At 29.6% G+C, this 12,181-nt stretch overlaps 1 pseudogene; it reads right to left on the bottom strand.

Annotated features, from left to right (window-relative positions):
• LOC142326965 (vacuolar protein-sorting-associated protein 36-like) overlaps positions 1-12,181 on the bottom strand; it is a 170,483-nt pseudogene that overhangs the window by 144,805 nt on the left and 13,497 nt on the right.

The following is a 12,181-nucleotide window of genomic DNA, read 5'->3' as shown; positions in this document are numbered from 1 at the left end:
ATAGTCTTGAATTAATTTTTATTAAGAATCATCATTTATTTGTTATTTCAGGAAAAGTATTACTTTTATCAGTCTCATTTTTATAATTAGAACTAGTTTTTTATTCTTTTTATTTTTTCATATAGCTCATCCAAAGATTATTGTATGCGCACCAATAGGAGGTCATCCTTTACATAGCAGTTATGTTAACATTGTATTTGTAATACATCACCAAAGAGCATATGGTACAGATAAGGTAGCTGAAAAAGAAGGAATGTTTTTATGTAACTTTTTTCATAGTAAATGATAGAATTTTATCTACTTTATTTATTTTACTAGAGCACTGAAATTTATACATTTTTTTTTACATAAAAAATATGTATTTCGTACAAAATTTAAAAATATCTAAAGGTTTACTGTATTTAATTTACTGTAATTTAATTTTGTTATAGTATTTCAATACAATTTTATGTACGATACATTATTCATATACTCTTTAAAGATCCCATATTTTCATTTAACTGATATATATAGAGCAGTTGAGTATTAAGAAATTCATTTTTAAGTGGAAAAGGAAATGTAATAATTATCTGAAAATTTAGCATGTATGTTATACAGGGTTGAGTTCATGGATGAGAATGAAAGTTTTTAAGTTAAAAGAATTTTATTTATTTGATTAAAACATTACTTAACTAGAATATTTTAGCGTGCGGTCAATAATTATCTCAATTAACTCATTAATATTTAATTAGCTTCTGGTTACATAGAATACTTTTTTTGCTATTTTGTCAAATGATCTTGGTTGTGAAGTTGTATTTAATGTAAAATTTTTCTTAGGTGAACTTCAAATTTTCTTTTTCAAGTTTCTACATTGATAACATCATATATTACAATGCAAAACAAATGAGTTAATTAAAATCGAGGTGATGGTATTTTATTGTGATTGCTACTGGTAAATGTTTAAATGATGCTATTGCATATAAATATTGATAATCACAATCAAATATGCTTTATTGTGTGGTTTTTGATCTTTTAATGATTAAACATTAAAGTTAAAATTTTTATTAATTTTTTTTTTCTACTAAGGTCATCATAATTTTTTTATATTAGTATCAATTAAATACTTTATTATTAATGTAATTATCTACCTTGCTTAGCTTCGTCATAATCAAATCACATGTTGAAAAGCTAAGAAAGGTAGATAGATAATTGTACTGAATATAAAAATTAAACATGAAAATTATTGTGATTTTTACTTGTAAATCAAATATCAAAACGTTGTAAATCTTGTTTGTGACAGCTGATCTCTTTGGAAGACTGGTAGAGTATTACCGTTTCATTTGAGAGGTGTGTATTTAAATTTCACAACTAGCATTTTTTTAAATGAAGAATTTTTAAAAAAATTTCTACACCATATTTTCCTGTACAAGTTTAAGCACAAATATGATTAAATCAATAATAAGAGATAAAGATGAATCAGATATTACATAAATTGATATCATAATTCTGATCTCAGTTTAACATTCTGCAGAATTAGGTGATGATGAAATCTGTGATAAACTGTTCTTTTTTGTAACGAATCATTATTTGAATCATTTGTTAACAAGTTATTTTTAATCAGTGTTAGTTTTTTTTTATTTAGAAATAATAAAAACATTTCAAATTCAATTTTTTTATTAAAAATAAAACAAAATTACACATTAAAAATACCTTACTGCAGTAGCATTATCAGCAGAATAATATGTAATATTTGTTCACTTTAGTTTGATTTTGGATATTTCTTATCCCACATATTCACAAAAATATCATTCAATCATGATGAAGTGTATTCCCCAGCACTTCTTATTTCAGTTCTTAACTGTGGTCCACATAATTTCAACCAACTGAATATGAGCAAGTTTAACAGGGTCAGCAGGCAGTGATTAACCACTGTTTGGTATACATAATGACTTCCTAATTTTTGATAAGGTCTCCTCCACTTATCATTTATTATAATCGTTCCAGATGCAACATGTTCCATTATTAATGGCAGTAATGTAGACATCGATCAATTTACCTTCAAAAAGTACCAAAGAAGATTGGCTTGTTCCCTCCTACATATTCTACTGAATACCAATTAATTTGGTAATACATGACTTCGGTTTATTTACATCTTGAAAAACAAGATTCCTTGATCTTGATGTGGATATTGGATCCTCCAATTTCTTGTGGATTATGAATAATATGACATCTTCACAAACCTCATGTAAATATGAATTTGTCATCCATAGTGTTCTGGTTTATATTGAATTCATTCTCGCAGAATTTCATGGTAGTATTCTTTTTTTACCATAGATAAATAAAATTATCATATAATTTAAATTAAAATCTGCCAGAAACATATCCATTCAAAGTAATTTCTTAGTACAGAAATTTCATTTGGTGCACACCCATCTGTGTCAGTCAAGATGTCCAATAATTTCACTATAATTGAAATATTAATGATTTAATAGAGTATTTATTCATTCTAAAGGTAAGTGTTTATCATGTCTCTATAATCTTATTTTCTACGTCTTCAATTTTGGTATTTTTCTTTTCCGTGTCTCTCAACTTTGTTTTTGTTTTATTTTTTCAAAATAGCCCATATTTTTTTCACTATTCTATCTTTATTGATACTTCTTTTAATGTGAACTTCTTTTCTTGAGTGTAGTTAACCTTTCAATTTTATTGTTTATATTTTTATTCTTCATTTACTGTAATCGGTTCTAGAATCTTCCTTTCTTTCTTTTTAAATTTTCTTCACAGCCAACTACTCTTTTTTTTGTAAACATATCGCATATATTGCTTCCTCTGAGCATTATTCATTGAAGAAAATGCCCAGTTTTATGTTCCCTGGGCATAATTACCTTGGACCGGAGCAACCTAGTAGATAATGAGAAACCTGTGGATAGAGATGATGAAATTACGATGAAGCATGATCTCGTGTATGAGAATGCGGGATATAAGAAGGATGTGCAGAAGGCAGACAGAGGCGATTAGAGAATTTGCGTGGATGAGCTCAGGAGTGGCAACTGGCGTAGTGCTGTTGGAGCTGCTGGGCTCTCGACCAAGTATGCAGAGGAGTCTGTAGTTGGCGTGCAGTATCTGAGGATGAGTGGTGGATATAAGGTCAACTATGAGGACCTTGACTGAGAAGACAGGCCAAGAGCTCGGAGTGCGGTGTTAGAAGAGGTGAGAAAGGCTGAAGGTGGAAAAAGAAAGGCTAAGATAGACAAGCTGTTTACACACGACATTATTACTTACTAGTGGGTGTATGAACATTTATTATAGTGTGGATTTATTCTTTTAGGATGAGAGTTGAGATTCTTGGGGATTGTAACTTGAATTTTTGTATGGAGTTTATTATCTTGAGGCTGACTAAAAAGGCTGTCCCAAACTGTGGGGCATTTTTCACCACTCACTTCCCAGGTATACCTTTGTTCATGTGTTTAGTGTTGGGGCATTCCAATGCTTCCAATCGCATGTTATCTTCTAAGTGGCACCCACTGCATCCAAATGCTGCCTTCTCTGATATCTGGACTGCATCCAAATGCTACCCCTTCTCTGAACTCTGGTGGTGCTTGGTTCAGCCGGTGGAGTATGCCTTAAAAGACTTTTCATGGTTGACTGCCAAGGTGTCACCTGTAGTGAGACTAGGTCCTGAGTTATAACTCTAGATGTGATCTACTGAGGTGTGATTTGATGACAAATGAAGCTGTGATGAATATGTTTAGTTTACATTTTAATAATTATAATTATAAAAGAAAGTACCTTTAGTTAATTAAATATATATTTGTTAACAAAAAGAATTTAATAAACTTTTTTTTTTAAGTTTGTTAATACTTTTTTCAGTTAAAATAAAAAAATTGTTCTGTCTCTGTTAATTCATATGTAGGTCTAATGAAGAAAAGAACTCGTAATTCTAATTGAAAGGCTGTAGTGAATAATAGACTTGTTTAATATGAGTACGTGATAAAACAAATGTATAATAAAAAATGCTATAACTTCTAAAGCCCAATTACAATGTAATAAAGAAAAATCTATTTTTTGTAACATCATGAAGGTAATTCTTCATTAGTTTCACAACTGACATAAAAAAAAGCTTTTAGTTGTATCTGCTTTTATTACAAATATTTTATACAGATTGATCAAGTTTGTCACATCATAATACTCTGATTGCCAAAAGGCAAAAACGAACACTTTTAACATTTTTTGAGACTACTCTGTTATTATACATGTGTAAAATAATTATTTTCTTATTGTCACATTTTCTAAGGTAGTTGATGTGGATTTGTAACAGAAAACTTGGCAATGGTGGTTTTTATATGTAGAATACAATAGTAAAGAATTCTCAATAACTGATGGTGATTTTCAACATACGATTTGGATAATTAGACAGTATAAAATGTTTATTTACATTCAGAAAAGCTAGAAAGAAACATAAATTATTTTTATATTTTTTTAGTACCTAAAAATAAGTGTAGGAATAAAAGCTATGATAATATGATATGTAAATAATAATGATATGCGTAGTAGTACTGACCACATTTTTGTGGACTACACCACCAAATGATGGATTACCATCGTTTTCAGTTCCCTTTAATCCAAGTTTCCACAGGTTGGGCCTTCTACAAAATTTCTCCATCATCGTATAAAACCATTTTGTTCTTGGTCTTCTAACTGTTCCCTCTGCATGCATCATCCTGTTTGGTAATCTTTCCTTATCCATCTTTTCAATATGTCCAAACAACCTGAGCTTTCTTTGATCTTCCAGTTGACTCGACAAGACTTCCCAATTTCAGTTCCTCTCTAATCATACTGTTCCTTACCCCTTTCCCTTCTTGTCTTCTCTAGCATGCCCATACTTGACGCTCTATCTTTCTGCCGCCTGTCCAGATTTCTGCCGCATAGGTAAGAATTGGTACAAATTATGCTTCATACATAATTCTCTTACAAAGGTACTCTTGCAAAGGTACTTCCTTGTTCCATATCAGTCTTCTTACTCTCTGATAAAATCCACTTTCCTTCAGAACTCTTTTACTTATTTCATTAACCTTTCTGCCACACTCAGAAAAAACTGTTCCCAGATAAGTAAACACTAACAATCATTGTCGGTTTAGGTTTTGATTTTATCCTTATTACAATAATTCTATCACTATGCATTTCGAAATACTCTACTTTCTTCACTATCTTCTTGTTCATTACGAAAACTGCTCCTGCCTACCCATTATTTGAAACTGAGTTAATTATTCTAAAATCACCTGACCAAAAGTCGTTTTCTTCTTCCCACCGAACCTCGCTAATTTCTAATACACCTAAATTTATCCTATCTATTTCACTCTTTAAATTTTCTAACCTACCAACCTTTTTCAGACTTCTAACATTCCACGCTCTGCTTCATAGAATGATATTTTTTAATTTTCTGGTGACTCCTTTCTTAGTAGTCGCCACCCAGACATCCAAACAGGGGACTAGTTTACCTCCGGAATATTTTATCAAGGGATAAAATTACCTTCATTTTTGTTATATAAAAATGCAGACAGCTACAATTAGAAAAAAATATAAATATATTTTTTTTCCCTAAAGTCAATATTTATAAGACCCATCATATTCCTGCGTACCAATATATTGTACTTTTTTATATTTAAAAACCATTTTTTATGTAATTTATATACAACTGATGATGTGGGATACCACGAAAGTACTATTGAAATAAAGAAAAGAAAAAATAAGGTTAAGTGTCATTTTATTTACTTTGTAATTCTGTACTTGAGTTGTTCAAGTTTGTTTTTGATTATAAAAAAAAAAATACAATATATATGATTAAATTCAATGAAAATAAAAACAAAACTGAAAAAGCTTACTAAATTTTTAGTTTACATTTTTAACATGTTTTTACTGGGCTTAAAATGAGTATAAAGCTGTAGGATTTTTGTCTTTGTATATTTATTCTGAATTTATAACACTTGTTACTAGTTTGTGAATTTTCAATAAGTCTTTCAATCGGTAAAATTTTAAGGTAAATTTTATTTAACTAATAACTATTGATTCTTTTTTTTCATTTTTTTTGTGTTGTTATTATTTATTGTTAAATTTTTTAAACAATCAGAGGTGTTAAACAATTAATATATTTAAAGTTAAAAAATATATATGTATGTAAAGTCTGATTCGAACCAATGTACTTTCCCCTTGAAAAAAACAAATATTTCATTAATTAAAATTTTATTTGGCTATAACTCAGGAACAAATGATATATCATTGAAAAGCTCTCAACAAGGGCTTATTACTCCAGTTAAGAAAAAGTCCAAAATACAAATGTTTCAGAATTGAAAACCCGCTTTATTTGGAAGTCTGACTATACACATTTTTGGCCCAGTCAATTGCAATCACAAGGGGAGGTGCACAACTCGATGTTACAACAGTCCTAAATATAAAATTTCAACACTACGGCTAATCGTTTTTGAGTTACGCAAGATACATAGGTACGTACAGACATCACGCCAAAACTAGTAAAAATGGTTATTTCCGTTGAAATCTAAAAACCAAAACTTTTCGTGATCAATACTTTCTCCTTTACTTTGTACACGAAAGTAAAAATAAAAAAATGTTTAAACCTCTAATTACAGTTGCAAACAGTTTTAAGAAAGACACAAGAAAAAATAAGAAAGTAAACCATACCAATTCAGCAGTAGAAGTGACGATAGCTTTGTCAGTGTGTGCTTCAATCTGAAGAACCTTTACACCACTGTCAAATCGTCTAAATCATATTGGAAGTTTTAAATGATTGAGCAACTGGCAAGCAGCCAAAAGATCCTCAGGGCTCAACAACTCTAATCCTCTTGCTCTATTTACACGACAATATACATCAGTAAGAGACATTATGCCACCGACTTCCTAAGAAAATACAAAAACAAACTTAATAACATTTTTTCCATCAAGAAAGTAGGCACATAATTTTGTATTTTTTTACATGCATTCCTTGTCACTAGGTACTGAGTGAGCCTAAAGTTTAATGTAAATCTAATTTAAACCTAAAACTACATCCTTGTTAGGAAGAGTACAAAATTAATTCTTCAGTCCAGTAAGAATATTTTTCAATTAGAAAAACTTTAGCAATTTAATTTTAGTAATTAATTAAAGGTTGCGATTATTTTTAATTATGTAGCAAATACTACAGCTTCTAGCAAATCATTAATTAAATCTACTAATAATGGGGCTATTGTTTATATCCTATATTTTTAACTACCCATTTTTAACACCTAATAACTAAATCTATTTCATTTGTGTCTAGTTCTGAGGCCATGTTAGAATAATTTGAGAGAATTTTTGTTGCATACTATTCCCTTATTTTACTTTACAACTTTAATTGATGTTATTTGAAAATATCAAATACTGTGAATTTCCCAACTAGATGATAATTTTCATTACAAATTCACCATTTTTTACAGCCACTGTTTACTGAATTCTCAGTATCTATTTCCTCATTTTTATTTTCCACACCGCTGAGTATGTTTTGATGACACTTAAAAATTAATTTATTTTTAGCCACTTTCCTCTTGTTGCTTACTTCGCATAATTTTGTTATATCTTTGTTTATCTAGAAAATGATGGTGACTTCTTCCTATTAAATATAGAAGTCCATAAATTATTCTGAAACACTGAATAAGTCATTAGATATCCAGTCATTTCTTGATATTTTTCTACTTCTGTTTCTTTTATGTAATGTAAGTAAAAATTTTTAAGCTTATTAAACTTATTCTCTTTGATAATAGAGCAATTTACCTATTTCTGCCAAATTTCTACTTCCACTAGCTTGTTGGGATCCAGTTCTCAAAATTATGACATAACAATTCTGTTATTTCCTATAAGAATTCACAGAGTTAAATTTACTAAAATGTAATCTATTATTGTACTACATATGCTTGTATCTGTATTATAATTGTAAACTATAATTCTGAGGGAACAATATTGTAAAATTCTTTAAATATTCAAACATTTTTGTTAATTCCTACAATAAAATCTCCCTATTATATTAAATCTCTCTATTATATTTTTCAGTAAGCCTATCTAAACAAGCTGAAAAGTTTTCAGCAAATATATCCCAGTCTCGATTTAGAGAATGATAAACCTCTAATGACACCAAACTATTTTTCCCTTTTCCTAATTGAATTCTAGCAAATCTAATGTTTTATTTCAGATGCATATTTTACCTACAAAATCACAACACTAGGTTTATATTGCATTTAACCTAAATGGTTTATGCCTCTTATTTTTATATAAATTCCTACAATAACAATCAACTATACAATAAATAATCTCTAATACTAAATTTATTTATTCTGATAATGTGCATCAGAATATTACAGTGATTTTTGTTAAAGTGACAAGAGTATCTAACGAGCTTGCTCCACATAGTTACATGTTTGCAAGCTTGATATTATATTAACATAGTACATGCTCATATAATTTTAATTATAACTAATTAATAAGTATTTCAGATATACAGTAAATGTGTTTCATATGGCAGGTACAGTAGATTTCAGAATGAAATTACATTAAATATTATTTACCTATTATTAGATATTTAATAAATAAATACTTATTTTTTATTTAATAAGATCATTAATTTAAAATTATACAAATGTCAAATTAAGAAACAGGTTTACCTTTCCTTTCAACATGACAAAGAACCTTTTACACTACGTAATCCTTTTTAAAATTTTTTATTAACATAAATATGTCAAAATAAACAAAGGATTCTGAAAAATACAAAAGCAAGGGCTTGATATATCAATGACACTAGTACACATAGAAAGCTAATTCAGCAAGACAAAAATAATTAAAAATATATCTGTTCCAAGTGTATCAGATTCTGAGATTACTCTATTCTTAATAACAGTCTAAATACTATTTGTATAGTGTGGGAATAAGGAGAGAGCGGCCTCTTGAGAAAGAAAGGAAAACAAGGAAAATATAAACACTATAAATTTTTTCAATAAAAACAAGCAGCTCCCTCATTTTAAGTGAATTATCTACTTATTTATACTTTTATTATTATTTTCTATAACTCTGCTTTTGCACATTACTATTGTAGCAGTAATAATGTTACTGAGGAAAACAAACAAGTTGTTCTAATTGAAAGTTTTGTCGATTTCAAATTTTATGAATGTTGATTTTAAGAATAGGTAAATGCATTATGTCCTTGAGTTTTATTTGCCACAATAATAAAAATGTGGAAATAAAAGGGGGAGAAAGAAATCCCTAATAATTAATACTGGAATGCTCAAGGATTTTTAGAGTTGTTTATATATAGTACTAGAGCGGAAATAAATCTTAATATTACAAAAAAATTCCCTCTAATTAATAAATTCAAACAACTATCTAGTAGACATACACCAATTGGCTGTTCCATCATATCAGATATCTGTTTGGCGAGACTCTGGTAGAACTCATTTTGATTGTTAAATGAATTGCGAGTCACTGGATCATCGATACCGAGGCTTAACAGATATGATTTAAATTTGACAGTTTCATCTTCAGTTATATCTCCCTGTCTCTCCTAGAACAAAGAAAAGAGACCATAATAATAACCTTCTAACAAAACCAGTGTCTTTAAAAATGAAAATTGTAAATATATTAAATAATAAATTATAGCAACTTTATATGAATAGAATGAGTTGTTAATCATGAGGATTGAAATCCAAGAGAAACAAACCATAAATGTAAAAAACTATCATTGTAATTTTCCCAGAGCTGTTCAACGTTTTAAATTTTTTGACAGTGAATTCGTGGGATGCTTTAACCCACGAATGGGGATTTGTTCTCAGGATAGTATCATACCATAATGGAAATAGTTCTAGAATTTATGCAATGTTCTTGAATTGTGAGACAAGATCTACTGACAAATAAGTAACCACTCCTACATTCATACATCACACCTACTTGACCATTACAAAATGTATTTCATCAATATCACACGTGCTGCACGCACATATCTCACGTTGATATCACAGTCAAGAGTTTTGAGATAGAATCTTTGTAAAGGCAGTTGCGTTAATATGAATGTTAAACTGTGGATAACAGTGTTCTTCGGTGGTTGGGTTTCAATTAACCTCACATTTCAGGAGTGGTCGGCCTGAGTCTTTCAAGACCACATCATTTTCCGGTACATTTATACATACATGCCAGACTATGAACAGATTCCTTGGCATCTCTGCAGAGTGCTGTTGACATCATGTCACTATGCTGTTAATATGTAACCTGGTATTAAATAAATAAATAATATCAGATACTGCTTCAATTTTACAATGAATTTCATTTGGTGTTTCCTGGCTGTACATAAATACCTAATAACAGATCACAACAATTTTTTTTTTGTATCCAAATAGAATAGTAATGATTATTGAACTACTTTTATGACCTCCTCTCATATTCTTGTTAAGAATTCTCCATTGTCTTCATGAGTCTGTTCAATGCAAAAGACCAGACTGGTAAAAGTAGCACAATTTCAAAACTCATGAAAATGCCCATGGCTATTCATCACACTTAACTGAGAACTTCTAAACAAAACATTTCCTACGTTTACCAAGTATTATGAAGCTTGAGTGTAAGCATTATAATTAAAACTTGAATTATTACCAAAGTTTAAAATACTGCTTTATGGCGCACAACCACAAAAGCACTGCAAGCATTTATGAATATGAATATGATAGTGATTTAATAGCATTTAGATATTTTTCTTAGCATTACAATGAATACAATTTCAAGGAAAAGTTAATTGTAAGTAAATTGGGAGGGGAGAAATATACATACTTGAGAAAGTATTGTAAAGAGATAAAAATCAAAAAAGAGGTGGGATGGGAAAAACTGGAAAAAAAAAGGTAATGATTTCAGTTAAACACAGCAATAAAAACGGGGTAAGTGAAGATAAGCGATATAAGAAAGAATCAGAGTTTTGAAATTAGGTAGACTGGCACAGTATGAAAAACATGAAAGAGAATGCAGACAACTTTAAATAAAATTTAAGAACTGAAGAGAAATTAGAATGTTCTAAAAGAAATAAGTGTACACTGTATAAAACATAATTTGTTCCAATTTAGATTTATGGAGCAGGTAAGTATGAGTTATGATGCAGATTTGTTATGAGTTAGACGAGCTACACAATAAATGATATATTGGTGCACTATATTGTGGAATTGCTGTGTTAATAATCCAAATTTATTTGCCACTGTTTTTTGTGTAATTTGTTTCTGTTAATTTACTAAGATATCCAAGTATTTTCAAAATACGTAATTAATCGGTTTCGACATGTAACAAATTTTAATGCAGTAATTGTAAACAGTGCTGCCACCTCATGTACGTTAACATAACTAAGGAGGAGTTGGATTATATTTCTACTGAAAATCAAATCTGGCGCCATCCCTTTTACACTACATCGAGATGAAAAGAGTACACAAGCTACTAATGGTGTAAAGAAAGGAAGATCCAATCTATCTCAGGTTATCCTAATGCTAAAAGAAACTAAAGAAAATAGAAGAATGGAGGAAGAAATGAACACATCCTTTGAATACTTGCAAGGTGTGGTAAATGATCAAAAGAAAAATTAAGCTGTTAAAGATAAGATGTTTACAACACTGATTGAAAATCTTAAGCAGGAAATTGTAGGTCTTAAAAATAAAATCAAAGTCAATGCAAACGATCAGTACTCAAGATCCAACACCACTGAGGTTCATGGGATGCCAGAAGCTGTCAAAGAAGATGAGGACAAAGTGGTAACACCCATCACTGCTGTTTTGGACATGGAAATCACAAGAAATTCAATCAACATTTGTCACAAACTGAGGAAGAAGGTCCAATGCTTTTGGGATCAATGTAAAACTTGTGAGACATGAGGATAAACAAAGCAAGAAACTTTAAGCTAAATGACTTCAGGATGACATAGGCAGAAAAGGCAATAAAAATTAAACAGTATGTTAAAAACCAAACTGTGTTGAAATCTTGGATGACAGACAACTTGTGTAGCAGGCAACAATACAGAAATAAATTAAACAAGATAGGTAAAAAAAAGACTTGATAAAGATTTACAGAGTTATTTTAAAACTTATATGTAGTAAATGTCTAAAAAAAATAATATTTGAAGTAGAAAAAACAGTTACTACTCAAACTTACTAAAAAATAATACAAA

The sequence above is a fragment of the Lycorma delicatula genome, chromosome 6 (assembly GCF_047948215.1).
Source record: "Lycorma delicatula isolate Av1 chromosome 6, ASM4794821v1, whole genome shotgun sequence".
NCBI classification, from domain to species: domain Eukaryota; kingdom Metazoa; phylum Arthropoda; class Insecta; order Hemiptera; family Fulgoridae; genus Lycorma; species Lycorma delicatula.
The sequence above is the reverse complement of the archived record's forward strand: the minus strand, read 5'-3'. Positions and strand labels throughout refer to the sequence as shown.